Source organism: Saimiri boliviensis, chromosome 10 (genome assembly GCF_048565385.1).
Source record: "Saimiri boliviensis isolate mSaiBol1 chromosome 10, mSaiBol1.pri, whole genome shotgun sequence".
Classification (NCBI taxonomy): Eukaryota; Metazoa; Chordata; class Mammalia; order Primates; family Cebidae; genus Saimiri; species Saimiri boliviensis.
The window spans coordinates 113,400,276-113,414,373 of record NC_133458.1 but is presented as its reverse complement, the minus strand read 5'-3'; the positions used below and the strand labels follow the sequence as shown (position 1 = coordinate 113,414,373).

Genomic DNA, 14,098 nt, shown 5'->3' with positions numbered 1-14,098 from the left:
GACATTGTCTAGCACCCAAGGCTGTGGCTCTTTCTCTCTCCTCTTCTGTTTCCTGTGTGCTTTGGACTAGGGGAGGAAACCCATCCTTTGGAAATGGAGAGCAAATTAATGTACATAGGAAACACGTGAATGAATGAATACTTTTAGATGAACCTCCACCATGTGCACACCCAAGGCAGCATTTTAAGGGTTCTGATGATGAAGTTCCAGGAGCTCTGGGAACAGACACCAGGAACACGGCTGTGGATCTGCCCTGGAGTCAGGAGGATCTTCCCGGAGCCTCTGTCATTTCTGTAAATCAAGGGGTTAGGAAGACAGGGAAGAGGAGTGGGAAATGGAGTGCAAAGATAAGGGTTGGCCAAAAAGGTTTACCGTGCTTTTTTTTTTTTTTTTTTTTTTTTTTTTGTCTTTTATTTTTTTCCCTCTTCTGCTCTCTATTGGATCAAACACATTTTGTTTTATAGCTTTCTTTCCTCCCCTCAGTTCCCACTGGCCTGGAAGTAATGTGTTCTATTTCAATTCCTTAGTGGTTAAATTGCAATTTTTAAGAGGCATAATTGAAGCTCATTAATCTCTGTATTGTGCCCTAACACCACAAAAGCCTTACAATGACCAGCTTCCTTTCCCCACCTCCCATACTTGGGGCTGCTTTTATTTCCTTCTTTTTGTAAACTTCCAAGTCTGGCCATTTATCATTATTTTTACAGTCAGTTCATATTTAAGTGAATCAAAATGTTTGCCAGTTTCATTGCTTCAGATGGCTTCTTAAATCCAACTCACTTCTAAATTCAATATTCTTTATGCTGAAATAATCTTTAAGCTATTTAGAATGGAAAACTCTCTCGGTCTTCGTTATAGCTGAATTGACCCTTGTTTTTGAATGACAGACTTGCTGAATACATAATTCTAGGATAGCTGTTATATTTTCACTTGGCATTTTGAATATGTTGTTGTATTATCTTCCAAAGTCATTTGCTGCTTTATAAAGAGGTGTTTTTGTCTAATTGCCATTATTTTTCTAAATTTTACTTTACTTATTTAGAGTCTCACTCTGTTGCCCAGGCTGGAATGCAGTGGTGCAATCTCAGCTCACTGCAACCTCTTCATCCCGGGTTCAAGTGATTCTCCTGCCTCAGCCTCCTGAATAGCTGGGACTATAGGCAATGTGCCCCCACGCCCGGCTAATTTTTGTGTTTTTAGTAGAGATGGGTTTCACTATGTTGTCCAGACTGGTCTCAAAGTTTTGACTTCAAGTGATCTGCCATCCTCAGGCCCCAAAGTGCTGGGATTACAGATGTGAGCCACCACGCCCAGTCTAAAATTTTATTTCTAAATTGACAAATAATATTGTACATAATCATGGTGTACAAAGTGATGGATAGTGGTGCAATTAAGGTAATTAGCATATTTGCTATCTCAAACATTAATTTGTCTTAGGAACAATCAATACCCTCTTTCTATTTAATAGTTATTTGAAACTATATATATATTATAGTTAACTATAGTCATCCTGTCATGCTATGGAACCTAGAACTCACTCATCTTGTGTAGCTGAAATTTTATATCCTTTAACAAACCTCTCCCTATCCTTCCCTCCCTCTTCCCTTCTCAGCCTCTAGTATCCTCTACTCTACTTTTAAACTCTACGAGATCAACTTTTTTTAGTTTCTAGGTGTGAATGAGAGCATGTGCTGCCTAACTTTCTGTTCCTGGCTTATTGCACTTTAGAAAACATGGAATGCTTCACAGTTCGGCATGGCATCTCCTGCAGGAGCCACGCTTATCTTCTCTTACTGTTCCAATTCTGGCAGGTATGTTGCAGAAATGAATATTGCCATACCTTTGAGATAATCTTTCTTTTCCTCTTGGTAATGAAGCTAGTTGTCTTTTTATGGTCTGCAGATTTACTAAGCTCTAACGAGGAGCTGCTGTACTGCCTCAGTTAGAAATTCCATTGTTCTTTTTATCTGGAAACTTCACCATCAGCCCTTCAAACATCAATCCTCTCCCAGTTTCTTTTTCTGTTTCTGGAATTCCTGTTAATAGATAATGGACATTTTCATTTCTCTTCACTATGATTAAAACCCTCAGATTTTCCAAATCTTTACCTCTTCATGTGACATCTGAGTGATTTTCTCAAATCTTTTTTCCAACAGACTAATTCTCTGAAGTCTGCTCTTTCAACCTTCTATCGATTTCTCTGTTTCAATGACTGGACATCTCATATGTAGAATTCCTTTGCTTCTTTTGCAAACCAACTTGGTCTTTTCCCACAAGGTCCTGTTACTATCTTATGACCCCCATATCTTCCTTTACCTTGGAACAATGTAAGGTGACATTCTTATTTTAAGTGTTCTCTTGGGCTGTTTTATTATCCTGAGTTGTTGGGTTTAAAGTCTCCCGGTGTTTCACCTGCTGCTTCTCCTGGCAGTTTTCTGTCACTGAGAGTCCCCTGGGTCTGGGGCTGGCAGTATTTCCAGGGGACAGCTCACATTCACCTCTTCTGGGCCTCGTGGGATTCAGCAGTTCAGGGTGCTTTTTGGTGTTAGTTTTTGGCTGGGGAAGAGGGTGTGTGTCTCTCTACTACCCACACAGTGTGAGTCCTGGCTTCATTCTCACTGGTGGTTTAGGTCTGGGATATGCCCCTCTTAGGCCATTCCCATCCCTCTTGTCTTCTTTGGAGCCACTGCTTCCCAGGGCTGGTGGGCAGTGCTGTTTCTTTTCCACCAAAGCAACAAGCCAGCCCTCCAAGGTGTCTGGCTTCCAGGTGGAACTGGGGGTCTGGATTTGTCTCCCTCCAAGAGCATCAGAAGCCACACCCTCCTGAATGCTGAGGCCCAGGTCTGGCTCTGAAATACCTGTGCCTGCCTCTGGCCTCCATTTTAGCCAGGTTACCCTGGCTTTTAGATTTTGCTTCATTCCTGGCACCTCTTTTGATATTGAACTTGGATATGTGCACAAAGCATTACCTCTTATTTAGCATTTTTATGTATTTGAGGCAGGTAGTGCAGGGTTAGGAGTGGGAGGCAGACAGCCTTTGATGCCAGCTCAGCTTGCCCTGTGGCATGAGGCCCCAAATTTTTTTATGAAGTCAGCATTGCAGTGGTATCAGAACCACTGAGCTCTTCACAATCTTGCCCGTGATCACCATCATGGTGAATGGTTTCCAGACAACACCGCACATGGCGCACTGGCCCCCTGAAGACCCACACTTCCCTGTCGCTCCTGCTGATCAGGGCCAGAGCTGATGATGCCTCCCAGGCAGGTGTCCTCAGCCTGTGACACTCTCCAGGCACTGGGCATCACTGTGCTTCCTGAGCGGCTCACTCTGGATCCAGTTCTCTGACTTTTTCAGTCCAATGACTGTTATTTTATTTCTCAGGGCTGTCTCAGGGCTCCTGTCTGCTCTGTAAAGCACCGCCAAATTTGCAAGGGAACTTCTCTCTCCTGTCTCAACAAGATTAGAATTTGCAAGAAGGATCCTCCTTACCCACTTGTTTTCTCTGTGAAAAAATTTCAGTTGGAGGATGAGTTTGCAGCCAGGCCACAACTGGGTAAGGTTTGATGCAGACGTACAGATGTGAAGCCAGAGTGTCAGTCAGTGTCTTTCCACAAGTCTGCTGGGAAGGAGAAAAGAAAATTGGTTATTTGAGGGAGAGGAATGTGGAGAAGAGTGGACGTATCTGAATGCTGGCAGGAAGGAGCTGAAACAGAACACGAGGCAGGCATTCCAGAAGAGTGAAGGAAGCATTAACAGAGCCGGGCACTGGCACTTACCCCGAGATCATCTGCCATGCCCAGCCCCGCAGCGTCTCTACTTAAGGTGAGCTATTCAATATGTCAGAGCGGAACTTTAACCAAAGGAACACAGCCACTGCTCTGAACTGTACACTCTTCTCCAAAGCGAAGGTCGAACACAGTTGAGAGATACTTAAAATCAGCTGCTCTTGATGGTTTTAAGTCAAGAGCTGGGGACGGGCAATTTGCTGGCCTGAGTGGACTCAGCCATATGTGGGGTCTGAGTATGGGGACTTCCTTCCCGTAGAAGGATCCCTGCAGCCTGTCTCATTGCCTAGGTGGGAAGATCTTGCTGAACAAGGACTCTTTTAACTGGAGGGGTCTCACAGAAGTTGATGTGTCTATTGTCACTGCCCAAAAAGAACTTGTGGAGATAGGTCATTAAAAAGGTGCATTGTGATAACGAAAGAATGGGGAACCTTTCAGAGCATGAGGCCCTGGGTAGCTCTGGTAGAACATGATTAAGAGGGACTCAGGTCATCCTGAGACAGGATTTGTGCATGCCTGGGCCACTGATAGAAGACTCAAGAAGGGTCAAGTAGCAGAGAGAGAGAGAGAGAGAGAGAGAGAGAGAGAGAGAGTGTGTGTGTGTGTGGTGTGGAGGCAGTTAGGTTAAATAAAAGGATGAAAAATTCAACCTTTACCATTTTATGTAAATAAAACTGCTTTTGGCTTATTCAGGCAGTTCCCATGGTTTAAATTCCATCTGACACACCACCTTTCTCCTCTGTGAATGAATGAACCGATTCTGTATCTAAGTGTGAATACTCTGTGTATGCAGGCACCATGTGGGTACTGGGGATGCCAGGAGAATTAGGATCCATCATCTCTCTTCTCAGGGAACTCACAGTCTCATGGGACAGTGTCCTCCCACCAGAGGGCATGATTCCCAGGGGTAAAAGACTTTCCAAGGGGGACTCAAGCATGGAGATTCTATGGAATCCTGTCCTCAAAACCTCAACTTCTATATATTCTTTTCTAAAATCAACATGCCAGAATAAACCTGTGTTCATAGTAACCTTTTGCAAAAGGGGGCGTTCCTCCTTGCCTCCCTCAAGTTTTACCTGTGCATTACCCACAGGGCATAAAATATTGAGGATACTGAACAAAGAAAAAACCTTTTTCAAAGTAATAAATCAAGACATCATAAACTCCTCAAGCTTCCTTTCTGTTTCTGCTTTATACAGCTCAGTTAAGAATAAAGTGTGGTGTTAGAAGGGGACACTGTCCTGCATGTTTGCAATGTTCCAAATTCTTCAGATGTATGGTATGTGGAGTAATGACAAGTTTCATTTTAATGACTTCGCCTTTTCCTGTCTACTGTGCAAGGAGTTCTTAAGGGAGACTTACTGAAAAATAAGGGAAGGCGAGCACTGTAAGAAAGACTGAATATTGGAAACAACCCCTCCCCATATTTAAATGTAAGCATTTCTTTATACCTGTCCTCAGCCCTCGTCCCTCAGCTAAGAGAACAATCTCTTCAAAGAGATTTTTGCTACTGATTCTTGTAAACACAGTTGTGATGTTTCCTCAACTATCAACATTTTCAAGCCTGTTAAATGAAATGCATGAATAAAACTTTTACCCCATCGCTTTCACATTAGGGTTCTGTTATTAATTAATGTAGTCAAAACCTGGTTTGTCAAATCAGATCATAAGTTCTTTCTTTACAGTCATTTGCCATCTTATAAAACATTCAGTAATTTTTTCCTACTATTAATACAAAACAAAATTATATACTTGCTGCTAGACTGATAATTTTTAGCAAAATATTCTTTTCACTTTTTAAAATATATAAACTACGTTGATAGTTATGTCTAACAAGACTATTCGAGTTATTTCTGGTATTTGTACATGAGACTCATTTAACTGTCTCAAAACCCTCAAAACCAAATCATACACACACAGTTACAGAAGGGAGGCTAAGGCTATTATACTGCACTCTTCTTAAGTAAAAGGTAATTTTAGCTGCAAATTACATTGCACCATAGCAAATTAAGTAATGGGAATGATTTAGTATCTTATTCATATAACTTACTTTAAAACGAATAGATATATTAGATTTTCATTATTTTAATCTTGCTGGAACGTCTTAGTACTCTTAACTTACAAATTGCATCTTTTACTTTATTTCCAGTTATATTTCTAATATTCTTTAAATGTACATTCATGCATTTATTTGGATTTTAAAATGAAGTCAGATATTTTTCTGAAAAAAATCTTATTTGGCTAATTGGTTTGAGAAAGAGGACTGTTTTTGCCATTTATATTATATGGTAGATATTTTCCACAAATAGAATGATTAAATATGTAGCTCTAAGATTATGACGAAAGTATATTTAAAGTGTGAGCTAAGATTAAATCATTTTATTACATTATTCTATCAGTAAAAGGGTAGCAAAATCAGTAATAGGTCAATTTTCTTGCCTTTTCACAAGTTTAGTCAATGTACTTCTCAGTGAAAGAGTAGCAGGTGTAATTATTGATCACCTGAGAAGGCGTGGTACATCCTTTTTATATACCCCCCAGAAAGTGCATGACTCTGGGACTGGGAAACAAATTTTGCCCCATGTGAGGTATTTTCAAGTTCTTTACGTACATCAAACTGAATCAGGACTGACTTGATTGAGTTGTTGACTTGTAAATCATTAAAGATGATTTCATGCTAAGTGACTTTTGTCATAAATGATATGTGCTTATTTTGTTTGCATCAACTGTATACTACTGATGATAACTCTGATAATACCAATTGATTACTCAACTTGGAAGAAATGATTTAACACTTAGAGCTGGTGATCATAAGAAATTTTTTAAAAATTAAATTTAAATCTTTATACATATTTTTATCACAGAAAAGAATGATATAATTAATAAAAGAGTTTGTATCATAAATGGCTATAGCCTTAGGATGAAATTTTTGGGAGGACTTAGAATGGGAATATGAGTGCAATGAGAAAAACAAGTGTAAAGTTTCTATATGATCAAATCAGTATGGATTTTTTCAGGAAATTAAGCATTTTATCAGGATTTTGGAATTTATTATATTAGACCTTTAGAAACCTTTATTTTAGTTCTTTAAAATCTGTTTTTCCTGCCGGTGGCAGTTCTTATCTTCTATATTACTGGTATTATTTACTTGCTTTTTCCATCCAGTTTTTCTTTTGAAATACACGTATGTATTTCTATAGTTTTTCTAGCTTTTCATATTTTTCTCTAATTTCTAGTTATTTTTTAGTTTTTCAAATACATGTTTCTGTTTTTACACATGCATGTACATACATGTAAAATTAGAGAAAATAAGCCAAGCGAACAAGATTAGAAATGTGAAAGGAGATTATCACTGTCATTGATAGGGAAAACAGCTTTCAAAGAATAAAAGGACGAGCATAATACATATCATAATAAATAACTTACGAAATGATACTTTCAAATATGTATTCAAGTAACTTTTCTGAATAATAGATATAAAAAACTAGACTAGAGTTTCATGTGTGTGTCTGTCTTTATGCATCTATATATCCTCGTCAAAAAATAGCTGTTTAATTTAGATGACAATGCTACTTTCCACTGCCCATTTATTTATTTATTTATTTTCATTATTCCGTGGTGGTGGAGGTGGTGGTGGTGGTGATTGCGGGTATGTCAGTCAGGATCCAATCAGGAAATTATGGTGAACTTAAGGTGGCTAATCTAAGGCGCATTTGATAAAGGCACTGTTGACCAAGGCATGGGCAGAGCACAGGAGACAGCAAGGTGGTTGGGCAGGCATGGGCAGGCACAGGTGAGCATGGCACTAGCCCAGAAGGAGGTGGAGGAGCCCCCAGAGAGGGGCCAGCTCACAGCCCACAAAAGGGAACCATGTGGGAACATGCTCTGACCTTGCACCTCTCCCTCCCTCCAGCCTTCTGTTGTGTTCCCCATTGGCCAAACCCAACCGGGAGGCAGCAGGTGAGGGAGCCCATGAATACCTCCTCCTGGTCAGCCTCCCAGGACGCAGGGCAGGAAGAGCAAAGAGGGACAGAAGAGGCAGGTGCCAGGTAGCCTACACATTTGCGATATTTATTCACTTACTCTTCCTGCTCTCCTTGGGTTTGCTTTGCTCTTTCTATCCTAATTTTAAGAAATGTAAGGACTGAAAAAAAAAAAAAGAAAGAAATGTAAGGACTGAATTCTCAGGTTGTGATTTATATTCTTTTATAGTTTATATAGTTTTATAGTTTAGCTGCTATTGTTTTGTAACAATAGCAGCTAAACTATACAATATTTAATTACCCATGACTGTACAGGCACTGCCTAGTCAGAACGCACACTGCCCTTGGGACTCCCGCAGAGCCCTTGCTCTGCCCACATTAACCCTTTAGCTGCTGCACCTTGCAAGGGTCGGTTGTCCCGAGAAAGGCTGAGAGCAGTGCTGTTTTCCGATCTTCACAGAAGGGTTGCCCTGTCCTAACAGTCAGCATTGCTGACCTAGCCAGTAATGGCTAGATGACAATCCTATGCCATGCCATGGATTCCACTGTTGCAAATACTTCTGTTTGTATTCCTTTCGTAGCATTCTCGTCGTTCGTTTCTGAGCAGTGTGTAATTGCAATTTCAAATTCCCTTTTAACCAAAGAGATATTTTGGTTCATCACTAACAAATGGTTAAGGTATTTTTAAACTTCAAAATGGTATTGTTCATACAATATCTATTATAGTTGCTTTGCGGTCAGAAAATGTTATTGCCACTCTTTCGGCATTTCCTAATTTATCAAGGTTTCAAGGTTTTCTTTGAGGCCCTTGTATAATCAATTTTTTGTAAATGGTCCATGGATATTAGAAAACAAAGTCTATTCTTTGATTGTAAGGATCTTGAAAGACATCTGCTTAACTGATATTATTTAAAGTAGAGTCTCCGTATACTGTTATATTTTATCGACTTGATATGTCAAATGCTGAAGGAGTTAGGTCAACTTCTCTGCCGTGTCTGTACATCCCTCTGTAGCTTTTTCTGGTCACTGCTGTCCTCCAAGAACATGTAGGGCCAGTGTGCAGAGACCAAGCAGAGGATTGGGACAGGCAGAGACCTCCATAATTTCTTCAAACTGACCCCATGGAGGAGAGATTTTGTCCAGTTTATGGAAGTAGTCTCTGACCGTAAGTCAGGGAGAAGACAGAATAAGAAGTCATTTTATATGGTCTTTGTTTTATAAGATGAAAGCTGGGTCTGGTGAGATGAAGTAGGTTTTTAATGCCTTAAAGGTTCCTGCTATGGTAAAAGAGTCCATCCACCTTAGCCATCAGCACCATTGGGTTTTTCTCTTTCCTGGAGTATGGTAAGCTGAAGACGTTGCCTGGTACTGCTCCCCAGATGCTGTGTCAGCCCTAGGGACAGAAGTCTCCACTAGCACACATCCTGCTTCCTTTTAGCAGTGTGGCAAATGCACTGGAATTTTTTTTTTTTTTTTTTTTTCCTGAGAGTCTCGCTTTGTCACCCAGGCTGGAGTACAGTGACATGATCTTGGCTCACTGCAACCTCTGCCTCCTAGGTTCAAGTGGTTCTCCTGCCTCAGCCTCCTGAGTAGTTGGGATTACAGGCACCCACCATCATGCTCGACTAATTTTTGTATTTTTAGTAGAGACGGGGTTTCACCATGTTGCCCAGGCTGGCCTCAAACTCCTGGCCTCAAGTGATCTGCCCACCTCAGCCTCCCAAATTTCCGGGGCTACAGGCATGAGCCACCACACCCAGCTGCGGTGTAATCTTCAAGCATCCTGGCACCAGCTCTCAAGAGTCCTACGGCTCAGAGTCTGGTCACAGTGGCAGCATTACAATGCTTTCAGACACCATTTTAATAGTTCCTTCTCTGATCACACTGTCCTGTGTGTCCCATCCCCAGGCCAGGCACACATTTTAATGACAGCAACTTATTACCAAGTACATGATCAAAGTGAGCCCTTTACCTAATAAAACTTTTGAATACTAGAATAAATTTAAACACTCACTTAACTTTCTCATCTCTCCATGTTTTTCTGCATAGACATTTTATGCTTGAATTCTGACCCCGAACCCAGTACAGTACTTTCAATTATAATTGAGTCTCAGTTAGCTATGTAAAATACACTCTAGGTTCCAGCTAAATGAAGTCCCTTTCTGGGAATACAGATAAGAAATAAGAAACATGTTTCTCTCTACTTCAAGTGCATGAATTCCGGTAACTAGGGTAGGGTTGGATTACAGTTGTATGTCTATATCGAATTAATGAGAGATACTGTTGCTGCTTTTCATCTGTAGATGAATTGGGGTACCCTTGAAAGCAGGGAATGTCTTACTCCCTCCAGAATCACAGATTGCAAGGAAGTGAAACCTACTTAGGCTACTTTCAAATAATCACAAAAGGGGGAAGAGGAGAGAAGGAGCAGTGTAGTTCAGTCATACAGCAGACAGCTTCACTTACAGAATGATGAGGGGCTTAGGCGTCTCTCCTCTTCTCTTTCTGAACTATATCCTATTTCTTGGCCATGTCCTTACATAGCTCTTGGTGTGTGGTTTGGATGACTTCACAGAATTAACACCTACTACTCATGTCTTTTAGAATCATCAGGAAAGAAATGATTTTTGGTCACTAAGCAGCCAATTAATTGGCTCCTTTGGGTGCCATGTCCATCTCTGTCCCAAGAGCAGTGTTAACTAGCACAACCCTGGCCACTGGCACCCAATCCTTTTGGGGTTGGAGAGTGCAGAATTTCCTGGAAGAAAAGCCTCCCAGGGAGGCTTGCGAGATTCACTAGAGGGAATGAGGGCACAGTACTGGCTAGGCTTTAGGAAGAGTTTTAGATTCCCCTTTGGAGGAGAGCTGTGTAAATGGCCCAACAAAGTCTGTGTCAAAAGGATTTTGAAGCTTTAGAAACAGAATTTTGCAGGTGAAAACTGATAGTTCATCTTGTATTTTTAACTTAAAAAATCAATACCACAATGCGGGGCTATTCAGTATAAGGTATATTTAGATCACGGGTTGAATTGTTATTCCCGAACAGCAACATGATCCCAGGGAAGGTGAGAGGAGACAGGAGGCCTCACTGCTTTCTCCAGCAGCAGCACTGAGTCACCTTGAGAACCTGCTCATCTGAACCTCTTAGGGCTCAGGGCATTTTTTTCTAAACAATGGGACAAGACGTATCATGGCTCTGAATAGGCAGTGGTTTAGGATATCACATCTTGGATGCACGTCTTTATCTTAGAAGCAACTGTGTCCTGATAACACATATTGCTGGAGAAGAAAAGGAAGTAAGAAATGGAGTATGGCTGGGCAGAGGGAAAGAACCGGGCCACAGCATGCCTATGACCAGGAGTATAGATCACAGTGTCTTGGAAGGCACAGCTAGGCTGAATTTGGGCAGCATTTATACCTAGGGTGTTTTACTGATGGGCTGATAAAGCCACCGTCATCTTCTGGATTGATAGTTCTTGATGAACAAAGCCCAGCAGAAAAGACCATATCATGGTTTAAGAGATTCATTAATTTGGAGCAAATCCCCAGCCACAGTTGGGAGGTGTATAGAGAAAGTGATATGGCTCTGATGAGTGGAGGAACACGAAGCCTCCTGTCTCACGTGATTTAGAGAAAATGACACAGACACACGTGGAATGGTTTTAAGGAGTGGAGAGTTTAATAGACAAGAAAGAAGAAGAAAGAAGGAAGAAGCTCCCCTGTACAGAGACAGAGGGAAGGAGGCTCCAAAGCTGAGAGAGGAGTGGTTTAGGATATCACATCTTGGATGCACATCTTTATCTTAGAATAAAGGCTAAAGATGTGCATTCAAGATATATACCAGCCCTGTGTATGAGGAGGCTGGCAGAGGTGGTGTCTGATTTGCATAGGGCTCAGGGGATTGGTCTGAGCAGGCCTGTCATTCAGTGCAGTGCTGCTCGGGAAACTGAGGAAGTCTCCTGCAATGAGTTCTAACACCAGCTACCTGGGGCTGGGCCAGACTTCACAAGTCAACAGTGTCTCCCACCCAGCCACAAGGCCATGGGCCCCAGGCCACCCACTTATTATTACTGTTTTATTATAGCAAAAGGAGACAAATCAGAACCTGCCAAAAGAAAAGCTGCATTGGGTGAGGTCTGGGAGCTCCTAGAATGCCACGCTTCTGGTGTCCTCTCCCTGTGGGATCAGGATGCTTTACCTTCCCAGCACAGAGTATGGCGAATAGGGACGCTCGCCTGAGTCTCACCTGAGTCTCCAGAGTTGTTATCAGGGTTTCATATGAAGACATAATTGAATCATTGGCCATGTGGCTGATCTCAGTCATCAGCTCCCCTCCCTTCTCCAGAGATCAGGCTGATGTCACGTGACTCAGAAACCCAACTGTCTAATGACAGCCCCCATCCTAAGTCATATGTTAGACATCAGCTAACCAGGAGCCCACCAGCTCTAGCATAAACGATTAGAGCGCATCATGAATAATGAAGGCACTATTATCATCTGAGAAATTCCAAAGATTTAGAGGCTACCTCCCAGGAACTGGAAACAAAGTCCAGCAAAACTCTAGGACACAGGAATCCTAATCATTTTTGGCTGAGCAGGAATATGAAAGAAAATGTTGACATGAGGATGCTGGGGCCTGGCAACAAGATGGTAGCTTTAGGGCAACCACCAATCCCTTCTACCCCCATGGCCTGCCCTGTAACAAAGGGGAGAAGGGAGACCAGCTTCTTGTGAGCTTTCCATTGTGGTGCCCTTTGGCTTTAAAAATGGGCGGGGCTGGGCCAGAAATTCACAAACCTCCCTGTGCAGACCAGGTGTGGCTGGTGTCACAGAAGGAAGCCATTAGAAATGCATGTTCATGGTCATGATTCTTACTTCTGGAAAGGGACCATTTGGGCTCAGTATTTAGTGCCCATTTCTGCAAGACACTGGGGGCTCATTGAATGTTTTAAAGAATCTTTCCTCTAGTGACCTGGAAGCACCTTGAGTACTGTTTGGTAAGGGGACAGTATGTTATACTTTTGTTACATGGATCACTTATTGAATAGTAGGTTAATTACCTGGGCTTTAGGGCTAAGAGAGTTTAGGTAGGCAGTTGTGAGTCAACAGTTACCAGGGGTCCCATTTCACGTACACTAGAAGAATGTGATGGTACTTGGCACCGTATTTAGAGGATTAGGGAGATTCTGTGGTTTCTGATACTGTGTTTCCAGGGTCGTTTTATATTTTGATCTCTTTAGGCCAAGGATGAAATATGCACCAATCAATCAGCGAAGATACTTGAAATGAAGCCTATTTACCCTTCCCAACCGTGGTCAGAACCACGATTTTTTTAAATCTCTTCATCTCTTAAAGCCCCTAATGCTAAGCCTCATGCGTAATAAGTGCTCAGTAAGTATTTGCTAAACTAAACGTCAGAGGAATTAGTTTTTAATTGTTGAGCTGACTGCATTTTATCATCATGGGTGACAATCATAAATGACTGTTGGGAGACGATTATGAGGTGCAGACTCTTGTTACTCAAAACGTAGTCATTGGACCAGAGTGTCCTCACCTGGGAGCTCAATAAAAATGCTTAGTCTCAGACCTGCTGAATCCGAATCTGCATTTTAACAAGATCTGCAGGTCATTCATATGGACGTTCTGTTTAAAAGCTCCTCTAGACCAGTGTTCCTTGACTGTCATGGCACATTAGAATCTCAGAGCAATTAGGTCAGAATTTCTGGGTTTGGAACCTGGGATTCAGTACTTAGTAAAGCTCTCCAGGAAAAACCACTGAGGTAAGCATTGCAAATCCATTCAGAGAACCTGGGGTTTTTTGCTCTGAAAATAAGAAGCCAAATACTCATGAACCAAGTCAGCTTTTTCTTCAATAAAGTCTGGTTTCATCTCTGTATCTTGCACATCTTTCAAAGATTATTTGCATAATTATTTCAAAGATTGTTTATAAATAATCTTTGAAACATTATGTACTATTCTATGTCCAGAAGGTACTTTGTATAAGAGGGATGGCATTTGGGGCATGTTTAATCTAGGATCCGATGTTTTCAAAATGTTGACTTTGAAGAGGATTGAAGCACCTTGAGAAACAGCATGAGAAACATACAATGCATGTTTCTGGGGTGAGATCTCTTGATCATATTTTCTGCAGCTACTACTGCTGAATTAGAGTCTAAAGAAATTGTTCTTTTTCCATAAAGAGCCAAGTTCAGTAGGGGGCAGCTTGTTAGCAAAGGAGTTTCAAATTATGCAATTAATCTGGAAACCTGACGTGTGAGATTTGTGGCATTCAGTCTATCTTCCCATGGCCACAGGTGGCCTTCCCCGCC

General features: G+C 41.5%; 1 protein-coding gene and 1 non-coding gene across 10 annotated transcripts in view; one reads left to right on the top strand and one right to left on the bottom strand.

The window, feature by feature from the left end:
* The window catches only part of HECW1 (HECT, C2 and WW domain containing E3 ubiquitin protein ligase 1), a 600,315-nt gene that overhangs the window by 234,706 nt on the left and 351,511 nt on the right, over window positions 1–14,098 (top strand). The gene's annotated exons all lie outside the window — the stretch shown is intronic.
* LOC120360929 (U6 spliceosomal RNA) lies at window positions 1,728–1,832 on the bottom strand. The gene has a single exon (XR_005577311.1). It is a non-coding gene; the product is annotated as a U6 spliceosomal RNA (small nuclear RNA).